This window comes from Delphinapterus leucas, chromosome 8 (assembly GCF_059928025.1).
Source record: "Delphinapterus leucas isolate spDelLeu-1000000601 "Yukka" chromosome 8, BTC_Dleu_Yukka2, whole genome shotgun sequence".
NCBI classification, from domain to species: Eukaryota; Metazoa; Chordata; class Mammalia; order Artiodactyla; family Monodontidae; genus Delphinapterus; species Delphinapterus leucas.
Genome location: NC_143136.1, coordinates 42,983,835 through 43,001,773, shown reverse-complemented (window position 1 = coordinate 43,001,773; position 17,939 = coordinate 42,983,835). Strand labels below are relative to the sequence as shown.

At 37.9% G+C, this 17,939-nt stretch overlaps 1 long non-coding RNA gene across 9 annotated transcripts in view; it reads right to left on the bottom strand.

The window, feature by feature from the left end:
* Window positions 1-17,939, bottom strand: part of LOC111171673 (uncharacterized) — a 117,664-nt gene that overhangs the window by 20,633 nt on the left and 79,092 nt on the right. For 2 of the 9 annotated variants that reach the window (XR_016394084.1, XR_016394086.1), the window contains one exon: window positions 6-12,159. This is a non-coding gene — a long non-coding RNA (uncharacterized LOC111171673). Of the gene's footprint in view, window positions 1-5; window positions 12,160-12,675; window positions 12,975-17,939 lie in introns of those variants that run through there. The other 7 variants (XR_016394088.1, XR_016394089.1, XR_016394087.1 and 4 more) reach the window with 7 other exon arrangements.

The window sequence follows — 17,939 nt, the reverse complement described above, 5'->3', positions numbered from 1 at the left end:
AATAATTTTGACTTTATCCATTTCAAACTATTTTTCTGGAATATGTAATTAAATAATAATATTCACTTCTAATATTTCATAAAGGAAAAAGATATGTTATTTTATTATTGTTACTTTCCTGAATTCATTATTAAAGATATTGACATTAAGGTAGAGTACTAGAAAACCTAGATATGGCTGTGAATTTATTATGTTTTAGAAGAATGTGTATTTTATTTCTGATTATAATGTTGTTACATTGTGGGCAGTATGGATAATTAGAATCAGAAAAAGAAGAAAGTGACAAACCTATAATCCTTTCACACTGTTTATAGGTGTTACCACTTTGGCATATTTTCTTTCCATCATTTTACTGCTCTCTTTAAAAAATATATATGTATTATGTGTAAAATATGTGTCCTATTTTTCTTAATAGTACATCAGAAACATTTTCCCATGTGATTAAACATTTTAATAAGAATCATTTTTAATTGTTGTGTAATATTCCATTACATAAATGGGCTCTACCTTTAATGTTCTATTTATTTATACATTTATATTTGCTTCTTTCAGTGACCTCAGAATGAACAAACATATTTGCATTTCAGAATATTTGCTTAGCAAAGATCCTTAGAACTGGAATTACTGAGTCAAAGACTAAATATTTTATACAATGCTATGGCAGACATTGGCTAGCTGTTTGGCAAACTTGTTTGATTTTCCTTCTGGGCACAGAGATAAGGTACATTTCTCAGCCTTCTTTGCAGTGATATGTGCACTTAAGATGGAATTATTTCCAAAGGAACATGAGAAGAAGTGATGAGATGATGTACAATACTTCCAAGTGTGGCCCGTAATCACCTCTCACACAATGCTCAGCCTCTGTCTTCCCTTCTCTGCTGGCTTTTGTTGAAGACAGTAAAGCGTCTGTCAGGCTGTTTCTCAAGGACTGTGAAGCAAAATAGCCCTAATTTCCACTACCTCTAATTGATATTATATGAGTGAGAAATAAAATTCTATTATGTTAATCTATTAAAATTGGGGGTTTTATTCATTTTACTGCTAGCATAATCTTAACTAATAGGGATGTTGGCATTGGAAATGAGCTGCAACTCTAATAAAAACCTAAAAGATGTGGAATCGGCATTGGGTAGTGAGGAAACTAATATCAGAGGATGGGGAGATGGAGACCCAGGTAATACAGTGGTAAAATATGTGTTAAAACTGTCACTGGAGATAGTTTGAAGGCAGATCAAGCACTTACTAAGCCTGTAGCTCTAGGGGAAGAGACTGGAAAACAGAATTATGTGATGTGTGTTGGTAATTACTGGCTTCTATCAGGAATATACTAGAAGAAAAAATGAGTCAGAAAATAGCTGACTGATTTTCAAGCAGAAATTTTCAAAAAATACAGAGAGAAAAGAAATTTGGGGCAGCAAAGGGTTGGAAAAGCTAACTGTTTCTAGATCCCAAACAATAGAAAATAAGATTGAAAATGCTTTTAATTGATGGCCCCATGACAAAGACCAATTTAATTAAGGGCATAGCCTTCTCTGCCAAGACTCCCTTACTCTGTATGACCTCAAAGATGCTGGCAATAAGTTGCGTGTATGTGAGAGAGGCAAGAGGGTGAGGAAGCAAGGACAGACATGAGAGTTAATAATTATATTTAATAAAGAGTTTTGGGTGGTGCTCCTGGCATGTGAGACTGAGTGGTAAAAACATTTTGCCAAAGAAATCATAAACCTGGAGTAAAAAAGCCTTTGCCTGCTTGAGCCTTAAAATCGTTCTTGGACCCCCAAACTTGCATGAGCAAGAAATGCGCTGAAAACGCTCTTTGGTCCCACAGGAGGAGGTCTCCCACTTCACAGGAATTATGACCAAGATGGAAATGGACAAGGAAGGATCTCCCAAAGGGCAAATCCAACAACTGTGGAGAAAAATGGACAGAGAAGCTTCCTGCAGAAAGTAGAATCAAGGTCAAAGCAAAACACTTCTCCACGCTGGATGTAGGAGTTTTCAGTCAGCTAAGTGCTGTAGAGCAGTGACTCCCATATCCAGAATCTTCCCTTTTCTGAATGAGAGGATTTTTTTTTTTGTAATTATAAAAAATGCTGTTTGGCAATAAAAAGAAATGAAGTACTGATAGTGTTACAGAATGGATGAACTTCAAAAACATTATGCTAAGTGAGGGAAGCCAGACACAAAAGACCACATACTGTATGATTTCATTTCTAGGACGTATGGAAAAAATGCACATCTATTGAGGCAGAAAGTAGATTACTGTTGCCTAGATGAGATTGAGGTGGGAGTGAGGAATGATTACTAATGGGCCTGAGCAGCCTTTTGGGGGTGCTGGAAATATTCTAAAGCTGGATTGTGGAGATGGTTGTACAATTGTTAATGTACTTAAAAATCATTGAATTTTATACTTAAAACAAGTACATTGTAAGATATGAAAATTTATCTCAGTAAACATTTTTCTTTCATTTGCTGGTGAATATGGAAGAAAATAAGCACTTTAATACATGGTAAGAATGAAATTTGGCGTAATCTTTGGAGAGTCATCTGGTAATGTATACCAAAACTTCAAAAATTCAAATGTTTGTATTCTTTTACCCAGCAATTCCACTCCTAGGAATTTATTCTAAAGAAATAGTTGGGTACATGCTGCAAGATTGTTTCTTGCAAATTTGTTTACAATATTGAATAACTGAAATAAATTTAATTATAAATTAAATAATTAAATGTCTATCAACAGGGGATTGGTTAAATACATTAGAATATATCCAAACGTTGAAATGCCTACAAGTGTGGTTTTTCTTTTGCGGTACGTGGGCCTCTCACTGTTGTGGCCTCTCCCGTTGCGGGGCACAGGCTCTGGACGCGCAGGCTCAGCGGCCATGGCTCACGGGCAGAGCCGCTCCGCGGTATGTGGGATCTTCCTGGACCGGGGCACGAACCCGTGTCCCCTGCATCGGCAGGTGTACTCTCAACCACTGCGCCACCAGGGAAGCCCTCACAAGTGTGGTTTTTACCATGGGAATCTTAATGTATTTTTGTGGAAAACTATCCAACAACAAGAAAAATGCAGTTAAAGTATGCTGTTTATGGTATGGACCCATATATGTTTACTAAAACACAGGGGTATAAGGGTGGAGGTTTTTACTTTTCCTGAAATATGTGAATTTTTTCAGCCATCATACATTATCAGGAAAATAGCAACAAAACATAGATACTTTGGAAATAAGCTTATGTTAAAGAAAAATCTGATTAAAATTTCATGCTTTTGATATGTTTGTATTATAAATTTAATTTGAGTAAATTCAGGAACGTTCCCCCCCTCCAGTTTGAAAATAGTTCAATTTATGTGCGTGTGTGTAACTCGTTTGGTGTTCAATGACCCATTTGACATACATTTTCGTATTTTAATTTCTTTGACATTGATGAAGTAAATCTTATAATTCATTTTTATTTAATTTTTCCTATGGGCTGATTCTAATTAAAAGTACCATAAATAAAATCCGGTCTCTGTTCTGGAGGAGATTCAACTCTGCAATACAACACATAGGATCATTTTAACAAAATGTGCTAAAATAGTCTGATGTGGTTTGAAATGAGGGTCAGTCTTTCAGGTCTTATCCTTCACAATCACCTAAAAAAAAAACTGAAAAGGGGATGCTTAGAGGCTAGATTCCTACAAGGAAGTAAAGAATTTGTGAATTTCCTTTATTTACGAAAGTAAATATTTAAGGAATTTTTACATCAAATAGCCTGGGAGAAATAGATGTGACTCTAATAGCTCTTTCTTATATAGTAGTATGTTACAAACATATTTGCTTAAGGGATTTATGATATTTGTTGATAGGTGCTAAAATCCAAAGTAAAGTACTTTTCCGCACATCCTGTACAAATCTAGGATAGAATAGAGTAAATATGTCAGATTATGTATCACAGTTTTCTGAATAGATTAGAACTGCTATTTGGGGCACACTACAAAAAAAAACCAAACCCAGTTATTTTCAGAGCACCCCTGACATTAAGCAGCAGGTAGCAAGCTGTGTGTTAGAAAGTAGTACTGCCTTGGGACTTCCCTGGTGGCGCAGTGGTTAAAACTCCATGCTCCCAATGCAGGGGGCCCAGGTTCGATCCCTGGTTGGGGAACTAGATCCCACATGCATGCCACAAGAGTTCACATGCCGCAACTAAAGGAGCCCGTGAGCTGCAACTAAGACCTGGTGCAACCAAATAAATAAATAAAATAAATATTAAAAAAAAAAAGAATGAAAGTAGTACTGCCTTTCAGGTTACTTCCAAAAGCAGCAAAAATAGTAAATTGGTAGGTATTCTAAGTTCCAGGTCATTGATAGAAAACTATGAATTTAAAACAATAAAACTTGAATTGAGAGGTGAACGACATTGTTTGAAACCAATGAATATTCATGACAATAAAAATAGATTGTGTGTATGAGTGGAAGAGAGAAATATTTGAATATGAAGTATGAAGCACAGGACATTAACTGCCTGAGAAATAGAAAGTACTGGGGCTGTTTGAGAAATAAAGCACTGAACTTTTATTTTACTTAATATAAGAAACTATTCCTTTGATTCTTTCTGTAAAAAGGAGAATTAAGGGCTTTCCTTGCAATTTAATACAAAACTACTTGTAAATTTTTAAACAGACAGTATTTAGAATTGTGATATCATTTTCAACAGGTTACCATTTTCCCCTAGCTTAAATATCTAATTAGGAATGTCATATATTTTTACTTGGTAGTGTGTTGTAACATCATATTCTTATTCCTTTAGATCAGAGGCTGTTTTTAAACTTCGACTCTTAAGCAGGAGAAGCATTTGCTTGAGAGAAAATCCTAGGCCCGGGGCAGCCAAAGGGCAGGGCGGCTCATGGTCAGTGTTACTGCCCTGTTTCCTTCACATTTACTTGCTCCCTTTCTTTATTGTTCTTTTGGCTTCTAGGGCAGTGGTTCACAGCTTTGGCTGCACAAAACCAGCATCTTTAATCACCTGGGGTGTTTGAAAATCGTGATGCATGGTCTCACCTCCAGGAAGTCAGACTTAATTGGCTTGGGGTGTGGCTGAGGCATCAGGGCTTGAACAAGTCTCCAGGTGATGCTGACTTGCAGGCAGTATTGAGAGCCAGCGCTCTAGGCAGCGATTTTCAGACTGTGATCCCAGGACGCGCCGCAGAGCAGCACCAGGGCACACGTGAGAAATGCAAAGTCTTGGGCTCCACTCCAGACCTCCTGAGTCAGAAGCCCTGGGACTGGGGTCCACACCTTCCAGGTGATCTAATGATGCACGCTCAAGTTTGAGAACCCCGGCTTAAAGAAACGAACCTTCCACTGGTAAGAGTGAAGCAAGTAAAGAGTGAGTGAGGGAATGTGGCAGTTGTTCACCTATCCTTTTTCATCTTCAAAACTGGCTGATAATTTAAGAGGATTTTGAAGGCTTTTTCCCAGGGTGGTGTTCCTTCACAAGTTTTACTGTGTAGCTGATGACATCACATTAAGTATGTCTGTTATGAATGTTTTTCCTGATTCTTCCTCTGAATTGAGTATTTTTAGGCTTGTCAGCTGAGAGTAGACACTAATGAGCATGATGTCTTTAGCTGTACACAATAGATGACCTTCCATATCTTCTGATTAATTGTGAAGACTGAATCTGAAAAGGAAATCTTACTGCTATCAAGCAACTGAGGCTGTTTGGTTTTTTGTTGTTGTTTTGTTTTTTAAGATCCTGGAATTGTTTACTGTGATCATTGTAACTATAGGTCTACTTAAGACCTCTAATCAAAGAAATTGTTTGATAAATATAAATCCTAAGGGAACACTAAATATACCATCTTTTATGTGGTAGAATCTCCAGATGAGATAAGCTTCATCAGTATTAGCACTGCTCGTCTTGAATTACAATACTTTCCTTTCTATATATTTTACACATTGTATGTTTCCTATTGCTGTTATAACAAACGACCATAAATTTGGGTCAGAATCCTGTTATCAGTTTATGCTGGGCTGAAATCAAGGTGTTGGTAGGACTACATTCCTTCAGGAGGCTCTTGGGGAGAATATTCCTTGCCTTTTTCAGCTCCTAAAGCCTACTTGCATTCCTTGGCTTATGGCCCCTCCTCCATCTTCAAAACCAGCATCTTTAAATCTCTGACTCTGCTCCTCCTTCCTCCACTGTAACATCTCTTTTCTGATCCACGAGCCTCTCTCTAATAAGGATCTCTGTGATTACACTGAGCTCACCTATCTAATCCAAGATAATCACTCATCTCAAAATCCTTAACTTCATAATATCTGTAAAGTCCTTTTCGTCACGTAGGATTCACAGATTCTGGGGATTAGTATGTGAACATCTTTGAGGGGCCATTACTTATGCAACGCACATGTCAAGAGACAAAAAAAAAGTTAGGGAACATGTTTTGATAAGATGCCCTCGGAGACTAGACTGTAGTGGAGAGTAGAAAAGTAGCTCCTTGGGGAGACCCACAAGGCAGTAAATTTCAAATTGTTGCATGCTTAAAAATCACCTGGGGATTTGTAAAAAATGCATATTTCTGAGCCCTGTCCCCAGAGATTCTGATTCAGTGGTTTAGCCTGGGGATCTGCGCTTTACCCAAGAGCACGCTCACATCTCCCCTCGCCAGCAATGCTCCCAGAGGCAATTTGCTACAGATAATCACAGAACACAGGGAGAAGCTGCCAGCCGGGAGGTGGTGAAAAGCACAGAACCTGAGACAACTCTACAGCAGCAGCATCATTAACTCTGGGTAAACATCAGAATTACTGGGGGAACTGTTAAAAATAAGTTTTCCTGAGCCCCGCTCCAGGAGATTGCTTCCAGAGGTCTGGGAAGGACCAGGACCTGTGTTTTTGAAAAATCCTTCCAGGTGATTCTGACTGAGGACCATTGCCCCCACCTTAGTAGAATTCTTCAGTGTTCTTGGCAGTTCTACCTGATCCAGCTGTAGCCAGAGGAATCTCCTATTTTCCTGTATTCAAAAAACAATCTTACTGGCTAATATTCCTTTTCTTTGTGAGTGATTAAACTATGGTTCATGTTAAGTTTTTATTTTTGTGTCCCCAGTGCCTTTCTTAGAGCCTGGCACACAGTGGGTACCCAATAAATGTTTTTGGAATAAATCAATGATTCTCAGACTTTACCCTGTACCATAATCACCTGGAGGCTTGTTAAAATACAGATGGCTGGGCCCATCCCCAGAGTTTCCAATTCAGTAGGCCTGGGAGGTACCCAAGAATGTGCATTTCAGACAAGTTCCCAGGTGATGCTGGTGCTACTGGTCTGGGTACCACACTTTGAGATCACTGGAATAAATAGAATTTGAATTGTTAAAGCTGTAATACTTCTATTACAATATGAAAATTTTTATATATAGTTGAGAGATTTAAAACTTTTCCCAGTTTTTGAATTGTCCTTAACATTTTTCATCATTTCTATTTTTTCCCTTTAAAAATTTTATCCTCTTGAAATTGAAAAAGAAAATCATATTTCTCCAGTAATAGCTGTCCTGTAATGTTTTATTGTTTATTTCTTTTCTGTATGTGAATTCTCTAGAAACAAAACGAAAATAGTTGAGTTCCTATTGATAAAGAATTTTTTTCACACTTGGCCTTTAGCATTGTGGACGCATAATCCAACAGTAAATTATCTTTTAATCTGAAGCTTCAGTTTGATTTATACTTTTGCTTGTTTGGTTAGTTGATTTTTTTGGTCATATTCCTCAAATTGTAGGAAAATGTAAAGGAAGATAGTCACGTATGCATTACAAGGCCAGTCACCACTGGAAAGACAGCACAATTAAGAAAGGTAAGTACTATTGAGTGATTTGTCCGATTTGCCTGAGACTTGACAGTGCATACTTTTTATTATAGGAATAAATATAAAATTCATCCAGTATATATTTTCATAAAATTTTATTTCTTTGGAAGAATATCTGAATTTTCCTTATATTTATGCAGCTAGAGATCATCCATAGGGGATTGATAGCCCTTATATGTACTTTTTCAACCTAAGAAACCCTTTTTATGGGGCTTCCCTGGTGGCACAGTGGTTAAGAGTCCGCCTGCCAATGCAGGAGACACGGGTTTGAGCCCTGGTCTGGGAAGATCCCACATGCCGCGGAGCGGGTAGGCCCGTGCACCACGACTACTGAGCCTGTGCTCTGGAGCCCGCAAGCCACAACTACTGAGCCCATGCGCCTGGAGCCCGTGCTCCACAAAAGAGAAGCCCCCGCAGTGAGAAGCCTGCACACCGCAATTAAGAGTAGCCCCGCTTGCTGCAACTAGGGGAAGCCTGCGTGCAGCAACGAAGACCCAACACAGCCAAAAATAAATAAATCAATTTATTTAAAAAAAAAATCCTTTTTAGGATTTAAGGATAGCTTTCCTTATTCATACAAAATTGTACCAGTATGCTTTCCTTGTAAAATACTCCCTGAAGGTTGGATCAGCCTTGCATCGACAGCCTTATGCCTTTGAATCTGGGTGTACCAAGAGTTTCTGGTGGTGAAGTAATAAAAGGTATTGATTTTATTTATTATACTTGCATGAAAAGGCTGTTTAACCAGATTGATGGGATGGAGGATTACTAAAAATATTTTTATAGGGTTAGGAAATTTGAATCTTGTATACAATGCTGAATTTAAACATATTGCTGGGCTGAAAGCAGGCATCTTATAAACAAACTCTTGCAATGAACCACTCTTGCGTGGCTATTAGTTGTCAATACATTTTTATTAAGTGCACACCATGTTTGAAGCACTGTGTTAAATCATCTTCTATCTCAAAAGTTTTCTTTTTTTGACTTTTGCATATAAATTGGTAAAAAAAGATTGGTAAAAAATTTTATTATTACCCAAAATAGGTATACTCAAGTTAAAAAATTTAAGATATCATTTGCATACAATGAAAAGCACAGATCATAAATGTTCATGTAGATTATGACAAGGCATGTACTCCTGTAATGCACATCCTTGTCAATCAAGACAGACATTTCCGTCACTAAGAAAATTGCCTCAGATCACTTCCCAATCAATCCCCTTCCCTCCCATAAATAACCACTGATCTGATTTCTATCATATGCACTCTTGTATCTGGCTTCTTTCACTGAATACAGTACTTTTGAGATTCATACCTCTTATGTGTATCAGCAATTAGTTCCTTTTAATTGCTGACTAGTATTCCATTGTATGAGGCATGGGCAAATTTCCCATATCCCTCTGAGTCTTCCCCAGTGGAATGAGAGTACAGACAGAATGTGAGGGCTATCCTTTGTTTCCTCCACTCCGCATACGTTTAAACCATTTTTCCTGAAAGTTCAAACCTTGCACTTCCTTTATCAGTATCACTGATACTGATCTTATTAGATCAGAATGTAAATACAGGGTAGAAGACCTGGTATTTTGAGCAAGCTCTCTATGGGATGCTGAACATCCCATATGAACGTTAATGACTGACACTATTGCTTTAAGCAAATATTTTGCAAATATAAAGGATTAAGGAAAGGGCTAGAAGAATAAGAAACAGAGTGACCAAATTGCTCCCAGTAATTCATGTTCATGGATTGAACTAAGCAAATTTCCAAGATGGTAAGAAGACTGTGGGAGGTGACAGGAGCTGGAGGCTTTCCTCAGGGGTGGGGGTGAGGGAGACCTAATTAATTAGCATGGAAATAGAGAATGGGACCTAAGCAAGTCACTCCCCCTTTCTGTGCTTGTAAAGATGGGTTTGGGGAAAACAAAAGCGGAAAATGTGAGAAGGGAAGAAAGTGAGACAGTTGGTGGTGTCTCACAGGGAGAAAAAAACAGGTTTCAGTTTACCAAAAGAACCAAAGCCTTTCCTTGCTTTCCTTCCAGATCACTCTCCTCCCACCTGCTGCCTCCCTGAGGGCTACCAACCTCACCTGTTTCTTCCTTCTTGTTGCCTCCCAGCAGAAATGTGAGTACAGCTCAAAATTAAACGAGCAAGTGTATCGGTGCCCCTGAATCGCTGGTTTAAAAACACAGCCCAAAGAAATGGGATCTTTTCTCTCAAGGGCAGAGATAAGGTGCTTAAATGCCAACATGATAAGAGCAAGATAAATAATAGCAACAAGCCTTGTGATGCACCCAAAAATGTCAGGCTGGCGCCACATGCTGTCCAATGAAGTGTTTTGGATGATCTAGGGGCTGGGAGGGGACTATATAATTTTCATTCATACAACTTATTATTTTGAAATGACAAACTACTATGAAATGTTTCTATCACTTCAGTGAAGTGTCTGGCTATCTGGTGCTTGCAGTCTTGGCACAGACACTGTGCACAGATAAACATACGTCTCGTATTTCATCTGTCTTTGTTCAGTGCTGCTTGGGGCATATCTCCTCTGCTGCCAGCAGTCCTGGAGGGTGGGACTCAGAGCTATGGCTATGCCTATCAAGAGGCTAATGCATCCCCACCCTCTACTCACCTTGGGCCTTTCGTCCTCTCTTCTCAGGACTCAGGGGGGGAGATGAGATAACTGAGGTCATTCTGACCGTTATCCTTGCCAGAACTTTCCTCTTCCTCAAGGGAAAAGCTTTGGCCTAAACTTACACGCCCATTAGGTATTTTAGAACACAGGATGTTACACATCGTTCGTTAGTGGAATATGGTCTAATAAAAATACAAAGCAATCTTCACTTTCGTTATTGTCTTGATGTTAGTAGTAATACTGATATAGTTCATTATACTATATTTTATTGGTATTATTTTGAAGTTATTATAGTTATGAATAAGTGATTATGTTTTTTTTAATGTTTAAAATTTTGATATGTTTTAAAATTCAAAATGTTAAAATACCCCAGCTCTGTCCACTGAACAGATCCAGCAGCAACGACAACTCAGTAATAATGACAATGTTAGCACCCAAACTCTGGTCTCTGAATACTGTTTCCTACTGAAAGGAACCAGTGATTCTTGAAGAAATTGCTGATTCCAGATGTGGAATGGCAAATGACAAGCCGAGACTTGATCATCTTGTTATGCTAGAAAGCAAGGAAGCTGTCCATTGGCTAAAGGTGGACAATTTTACCATCAAACGGAAGATGACAGCAATTGATTGAAACACACTGATTAAATAAATATGCATGAATTTATGATACTCAAAAGAGAAAGCCAAAGCAACAAGTACAACTCATTTGTCATTATTAGTGGTAGTCAACTCTGTACTCTGAAAATTAGTATTTAAAGGGAAAAAAATTGTCTTGATCTGCCTTTCCTGTGAAAATCTATTTGCAAGTTACAAAATAGCCCCAGTGGATGAGAGAATGTTTTCTTACAGAAGTATTTTAACTAACAAATGTAGAAGGAATGATAGAATAATTCACCATTCTGTAACATCTAATGAAATAATTGATTCAGGCAATAAACATTTATGGATGCTAAAACTAAGAAACTAAATATTAATGAGGAACTGGATATTCCAAGGGAGCCAAAAGGTCACCTTATAACTTTACAACTACCGATCAATCGGCATCTTTAAAAGGAGGACAAAGAGGTATTATGTACTTCCTCATGTGGTTTCACATGAAGTATTGATTCACAGGACCACCTGTGAAGTATCTGTGCCAAAAATGTTAACACTGAATCTAATCAAGCCTTTATAGCTAATTTCCAGTTACAGAAACATAGGTGATAGGAAACAAGTTGAAAAGAATCAGCAAAATCTGGAATGTTATGGAACAACTGACCCAGTCTCTTCACGAAGTCAATTCTTGAGAACAGGGTGATGGGGGGGATGAATGTGCCAGGCAAAAAAGAGACTTAAGAGACATATCAACTTAAACAGCAGCAGCAACAAATTCCCTTATGTTAGTTAATTCTATACCTTGAATTTGCATATATATTGATATTTAAGCAAAGGATTGTGGTTGGTTTTTTGACTGGTGTTGTGCTTCTGCTAACCTCTAGTGAAGACTATGGCTGGCGGGTGATTCCTGCACCCCCTCCCAAATTCTCTGCCCTCCCCTTCCTACCTCCATCAAAATCTAGAGGGGACAAGTTCATGAAACTAATAGCAAGTATAGGGGCATAAACAGACATAAATAGTTCTTACTCAAAATGGAGTTTCTCTGAGGCCATCATGGATTGGGGGGAGAGATCACAGAGTCAAATGCTGTAATAAAAACCAGATAATTTTGTGATCAATAAGTTATAATTACATATGTTGAGATAAAAGCAATCAAATCTCATGCTCAATGAGTAAATCATTGTGCACTGTGCAGGACTGTGTTGCAGGGTTCTAAAAAGAAATTTCCCCTGAACAGTGTGTAGAATATTAATAGTCAATTAGAGTTCTCTCTTTAAGTGTCAAATATAGGTAGATCTAGTGGGAACAGTGGTCCAAACTACAAACCCCATTTAATCAGCCCCCTCTGTTTAAAATTCAGAGCATGTTTTTATACATGTATAGGAGTGTGTGTGTATTTATCCAGTTTCATTGAACTTATGGTCATTCTCACTGTTGGAATTGTCTGGACTTGTTTTTAAAGATTTTATTTAATTGGATGAGTTTCTTAGTGAATCACAGCTAGATGCTAAACAGTTCCAAGATAGTGGTAGAGATTAAATATCCTTAAAAGGAATATTAGGGTTTAGAATAAACTTAATTATGTAATAGACCATAATCTACCTAGATCAGTGATTGTTTCTACTTTTTCTTTTCTTTTCTTTTTTTGGGTCAGATTCCTTTGAGAATCTTATGAATATTCAAGATTCTCTTCAGAGACAGATGTAAACATGTGAAAAATTAGTCCACAATTTCCGAGAGTTCCTGCCAACTCCCCATTGTGGCAGTTTGCATTTTCCAGAGATGGCCATAATAATAGCTTCCATCCCACACGCACTTCTGCAGTGTAACTTGCTGCTCTCCCATCAAAAAGTAGAGTCTAATGCATCGCCCCTTGCTTCTGTGAAGTCTTGGGCGATTTGCTGAAACAAAAGAATGCAGTGGAAGAAATATTCTGGGACTTCCAAGGTTAGATCATTGGGAGTCTTGCAGCTTTTCCCCGGGACTTTTGGAACACTCACTCACTCTCAGGACACTCCACCCCCTAGCATAGCCACCATGTGGTAAGGGTCACAAACTACAAGGAGAGGCCACATGTGGCCACTCAGGTTAGCACATTCAACTGAGCTCATAGCCTACAACTACTACCAATTGCCAGTCCTAGGGGGGAACCATGTTGGACACTCAGCCCAGTTGAGCTATCAGATGAGTCAGCCCCAGCCAACATCAGATTGCAGTTGCATGAGAGACACCCAGATGGAACTGCCCACCTGAGCACAGCTGACCCACAGAACCATAAGTAATAATAACAAAATGTTGTTCTAAGCTACAAAGTTTTGGAGTGATTTGTTACACAGCAGTAGATAACTGTAACACCCACAGACTCCTGTTGAGGACCACCCTTAGTGATTTATTGAGAAAAAGGAATAAAGTTAATAGATTGTAGTTAAAAATTCTTAGGCCCAATAATTTACTAGCGGTACATTAGTATATCTTATGAAAATTACTCCCTAGGATTTGAACAGTTACTTTTTTTTTCATTTACAAATAAGTATGAGTATACCTGGCTATTCACGAAGGGTTTTCCTAGTACAACCAGTAATTCTTATATAGTACCTGGTATCATTTTACATTGGATTTGGATGATTCTCACATTAAATTTCTTCTCCCTTCTCTTTCCTCTCTCTTCCCTTCTGCTTCTCTCTCTCCCTTATCCACCCTGTTCATATACATACAAAAACCACACATATTACTATATTCTCATGTTATATGTGGTCAGTATCTCAAATCCTCATATCCCCAACCAACAGCTTACCATTAACACTCTTGATTTTAATACCAGATTTAGTATCAGATAACATTGAGAAGAAAAACATTTTGAAGACAGTTGTTTCTGTGCTTTGACCCAGAAATTCCACTTGTAGATATTTTTTTCCTTAAAAATAAATGGTTAATTTAGGTAAAGGTTTAGGATGTTTATCACGACATTACATATAATAGGGGGAAAATTGGAAACAGCCTAAATGCACATCAATAAGCTGTTCTATGCTACAGAATACTGTGCAACAATTAAAATGAGGTAAAACTACTCCTATTGACACGGAAGAATGTTTAGGATATACTGCTAAATGTGAAAAAAGCAAATTGCTAAATACTAGGTATAAAATTTTAATAAATAACAATAAAACACATATGTGTATGTATAGAAAAAGCTCTAGAATTACATACCATGCTGTTAACAGAGGATACCTGTAGGTGGTGGGACTATAGGCTGACTTCCACTTTCTATTTTCAACATTTTTGTATTGTATGAATTACTTTTGCAATACTAACAATTTTAAAAGTAATGTTTTATTTAAATGTTATATAAAAGGAAAAATTCATAAAATAAAATAGACTGTAGGCTTACGTATTATTTCTAAAAGTTTTCTTTCTCAGTGTATGAAGAAAGAATGGGGTAATCGTTCAGTGAATCATGTCCTCATCCATAAAACTTTTTTAAGGAATTGTCCTAATATATTAAACCTTAATAACTTGGTGCCATATCTCCTAACATTCATGACTTTGGACTTTCATTCCTATATATTATTTTTCAAATATTACTAAATAGTTTTCACATGTATGTATTTTACATCCTCAACTGTATAAACTCCTTGGTTTTTGCCTTTTCTTTCTCTTATACAGTCTTCTATGACCAATAAATGCTAAGGACTTTGCTGGTTAAGGGGCTAATACAGGCATCATCAAACAATGGCCTGTGGGTCAAATCTGACCGACTACCTACTTTTGTACAGCCCAAGTGCTAAAAATAGCTGTTACATTTTTGAGTGATTAAAAAAAAATCAAAAGAAGAGTAACATTTTGTGACATGTGAAAGTTATGTGAAATTCAAATTTGTATCCATACACAAAGTTTTACTGGAACACAGACACACTTGTTTGTTTATGTATTTTCTGTGGCTGCTTTCACACTATAACATCAGAGTTGTAACAAAGACTGTATGTCCCCACAAAGCCCCAAATATTTACTAGCTGGTTTTCACAGAAAAAGTTTGCCAGCCCCTGAGTTAACATTATGTGTGTAAGTAGCATCAGTTCTTTTAAAAATATCTGCTATTGTAGAGTGCCTTCAGTAGTATGGTAGATTGCGTTGTTTTTCTCAATTCTTCTCTGCTGCTTCTTTTTTTTTTTTTTTTGTGGTACGTGGGCCTCTCACTGTTGTGGCCCCTCCCGTTGCGGAGCACAGGCTCCGGACGTGCAGGCTCAGTGGCCATGGTTCACGGGCTCAGCCGCTCTGCGGCATTTGGGATCTTCCCAGAAAGGGGCACGAACCCGTGTCCCCTGCACCGGCAGGCAGACTGTCAACCACTGCGCCACCGGGGAAGCCTTCTGCTGCTTTTGTAATAGGATTATACATCATATCTTTGTGCACATGACATTGCAATGTCTCTCAGTAAAGTAGACCCATACACTCCTGCCCCAATGTTTTAGGCTTGGTCATGGTATGCTTTGGCCAACGGAATATTAGCAGATGTGATGTGAGCGAGGCTTTATATGTGCTTGCAGAGTTTGGCCTGGATTCTTGAGTGTCTGTGATCTGCCATGAGGTAGCAGCCATCTGTCTAGGTAACTATTGGGCCTAGAGTGAGAGATTCACAGAACGTACCTGATCTTGAAGCAGAGTCAACTCCATCAGTGCACAGACCCATGAGTGAGAAATGAATGTTTGCTGTTAAGAGTCGTTGAGGTTTGTGGATTCTTTATTATGTGGAGATCTGACTAATACTGTGGGATTCATCATTCATTAATTACGGTGATGTTTGTGTAGCTCTCCTATGCTAAACATATAGAAACTGGAAATCTCATTAGATTTAGAAAGCAGTGATATAGATTACCCCAGGTAACCAGTAAATGTAATATATTTTTACTGCTTTATGAGTATAGTCATAAGTTTGAGAAAAATCTATTTATCTTTTTCACCAAGCTGTTCTAATGCCTTGAAATCACATTTTCAGTGGACTTATTGTCCAATATTATGAAAGCTACTTGGTTGATGTTAAAATGAACGAACTGAACTTCTATGGTTCTTTATTCCCCCACTGCTCTTGTTTGATGTATGATGTGACATGCAGTTGTACGCATTTCTGTATGTGATTTCCGAGTCTTGAAATGCAAACATATTTTTACCTATAAAATGGGAATCCTTTGTTGATATAAAATTTTGCTCTATTCTAAGCTCATATTCAAATTTGGTGCTATATCCCATAAGCATTTAGAATCTGGTTATATTACTGAAGATGTATAATTTCCTTAAAGCAAGGTTTTTTAATAGTAGCACTATTGATGTTTTAGGCTAGAAAATTATTTGTTGTGAGTGGCTGTCCTGTGCACTTGACCACTTTAGTAGCTTCCCCAGCCTCTATACACACTAGACGCCAGTAGTGCCTCTCCAGATCCACTCCCGCCTCCACACCCTGTGCAGTCATCGATGATCAAACATGTCTTCAGACATTTCTATATGTTTTCTGGGAGGTAAAATCACCCAGATGAGAACTACTGCCTTAAAGAGTGAGTTTTAAGGCAGTAGTTTTCATACCTGGTTACATATTATAATAATCTAGTAAGTTTTTTTAACATCTTGTTTTGAAATAATTTTAAAATTACTGACAAACTGCAATTACAGTACAAAGAACTCTCATGTCCCACTTGTTAATATATGCCAGATGTGCTTTTTCATTCTTTTTCTACATATATGCATAGATGCTTTTTTCTGGATCATTTGGGAATAAGTTTCAGGCAGGATGCCCTCTTACCCCTTAATGTTAAGTGTGTATTTCCTCGGAATAAGGATATTCTCTTACATAATCACAGTACGAGTAACAAAAACAGGAACTTTAAGATTAATACAATATTAATATTAATCAATCCACAGTCCATATCCAAGTTTTGCCAATTATCCCCCAACATGACTATCTTTTTCACAGTCCAGACTCCAGTGAAGGACACATACTGTAGTTTGTTATCATATTTCTTAGTTTCCTTTAATCTAGAGAAGTTTCTCAGCCTTTCATTGGTTTTTATAACCTCAATATTTTTCAGGAGTACAGACTACTTTTTTTGGTAGAACGGCTCTCAATTTGATTGTGTCTGACGTGTCCTCGTGATTAGATTCAGGTTGTGCAATCTTGGCAGAAACATTATGAGAGTAATGCTGTGAACTTCTCAGTGCATCTCATTAGGAGCCACATGATGCAGGTTAATCCCTTTATTGGTGATGTTAACCAGTCATTTTGTTAAGGTGGTGTCTTAGTTTCCTAGGGCCACCATAACAAATGATCACAAATTGGGTGCTTAAAACAACAGAAAAGTTTCCTCTCACAGTATGGAGGCCAGAGTCCAGAATCAAGGTGTCATCAGGGCTGTACTCCTTCTGGAGGGTCTAGGGTATAATCTTCCCTTGCATCATCCGACTTCTGGTGGCTGTCAGCATTTCTTATGGCTGCCTCATGCCAATCTCTGCCTCTATCTTCACATGGCTTTCTTTTCCTTCTCTGTCCATGCCTTCTCCGCTTCTGGTCTCTTATAAGGACACTTGTCATTGAATTTAGGGCCCGAGTAATCCAAGATGATTTCATCTTGAGATCTTTAACTTAATTATATGTGCAAAGACCCTTTTTCCAAAGAAGGTCACATTCACGTAACCTCCTAATCCTGGGTGTTAGGACGTGGATCTGTCTTTTGGGGGCCACCATTTAAGCCAGTACAGGGGGCACATGCCAGGCTTTTTCACTGTAAAGTTACTATTTTTCTTTTTTAATTAACAAGTAATTAATGGGGAGGTACTTTGAGACAATGTAAACATTCTATTCCTCACCAAACTCTAACCCA